The sequence below is a fragment of the Triticum aestivum genome, chromosome 1B, assembly GCF_018294505.1.
Source record: "Triticum aestivum cultivar Chinese Spring chromosome 1B, IWGSC CS RefSeq v2.1, whole genome shotgun sequence".
Taxonomy (NCBI): domain Eukaryota; kingdom Viridiplantae; phylum Streptophyta; class Magnoliopsida; order Poales; family Poaceae; genus Triticum; species Triticum aestivum.
This window is the reverse complement of record NC_057795.1, coordinates 556,948,898-556,950,414: the sequence shown is the minus strand read 5'-3', so window position 1 is coordinate 556,950,414 and position 1,517 is coordinate 556,948,898.

Below are 1,517 nucleotides of genomic sequence, written 5' to 3'. Positions count from 1 at the left end.
ACCCATATAGCTTGAAGGAAAGAACAAAGTTGCACGAGATGATCAATCCCCACAGAATGTCAGTTCATGGTGCTAAAAGTTGGGTCCAGAGAAGGCATTCTCGAATAGGCCCAGAGCCAGGGAAGCACTACAGGTCTTCAGCCGGCCAGGCGTCTAGCGCCGGGCCTATAAATCTCTTCCTTCAAAGCAGACCTGGTTTCTATTTTTATCATGGATAGTGTATCCACCATCCAAACATTGGATAGACTTTGTTGATTACTACCGTATTATCAAAGAACTAATTGCATCAATGCAAAAAAAAGAACTAATTGCATGTGTGTTAAATTAATAAATTGAAATTAAATGGCAAGGAACTAGGAAAAGGGATACTAGGAATGTAGTCGGACCCAACATCATGCATGTGTATTCATTCACTTATGTGATTACCTGTTATATTAGTGCACATCATTCCCCTGAACTAGCTAATATAAGGGCACTATGTAGGTGTTTTCGAGAGAAAGCATCGCTCCATTCATTATACTAGACCATGATGGCGCGCGTTGCCGCACCCATCAATTTTGGGAGTAGAGTGGTTGGAATTTGTATATACATATGAAGACACTAAACATATAAACGATATAATCACCCCTAAAAGTTTATGAACATATTCTAAATTGAAAATCTTGTTTTATAAATGATATAATTTCCCCCAAAGTTTAAGAACGTATTCTAAATTGAAAATATCCAAACAATTGGTTGCAACAATCTCTGATACTTTCAGGCAAGTACAACCATCAACTGGTAGCTAAAATTGTACAAGACGATACCTACCAAAAAGCCAAATGAGAGAACAGAAACACAGATCCTTGTGCGATTGTCACAAACAGTGGCTACAGTTAACGGTTCACATGCATATTTTGTTGCCAGGAAAATCATAGTAACCACCCCGCGTAATGAAATTTATTCTGCCCATAGTACAAAATTTGGAGTATCTCTATCTTGTGTAAGTTCCTGCATTTAAGACGTCATCGGCGGTAATGTGATGTACGACAATATTTCCTGGTCCCATCAACAACACCTCATCCAGAAATAAGAGACGAGTGGATGCCGGAGGCTCCTCAGTGATCGCGATTTTCAGCCGTTGGATCGGGCCGCTTGATGCGTTTTCGTCCGTCCGATCTCGCCGCCGGATCGTCTGGGCCGTCCGATATTTACCACATCGTCTACAACCGTCGGATATATTTCCCTATGAGCCGTGTCCCGCCCGGCCGTGCCACCGCGCGTTATTTTGGTGCCCCGCCGGGGGTATTTTGGTCATTTCCCTCCTGCCTATAGAGGAGGCGCCCGCTGACCTAGCTCGATTCCCTCTCTCGCTCACGCCACCCGTTCCCCTCCTTTCCCTCTCTCGATCTCTTCTGCAGCCTCCTCTCCTCCCCCGCGCCCGCTCATCCCGCCTCGCCGCCGCCATCTCTCCTTCCCTGCGCCCCACTGCTCCCGCCTCGCCGCCGCCTCCTCTCCTCCCCTGCGTCCCGCTCCTC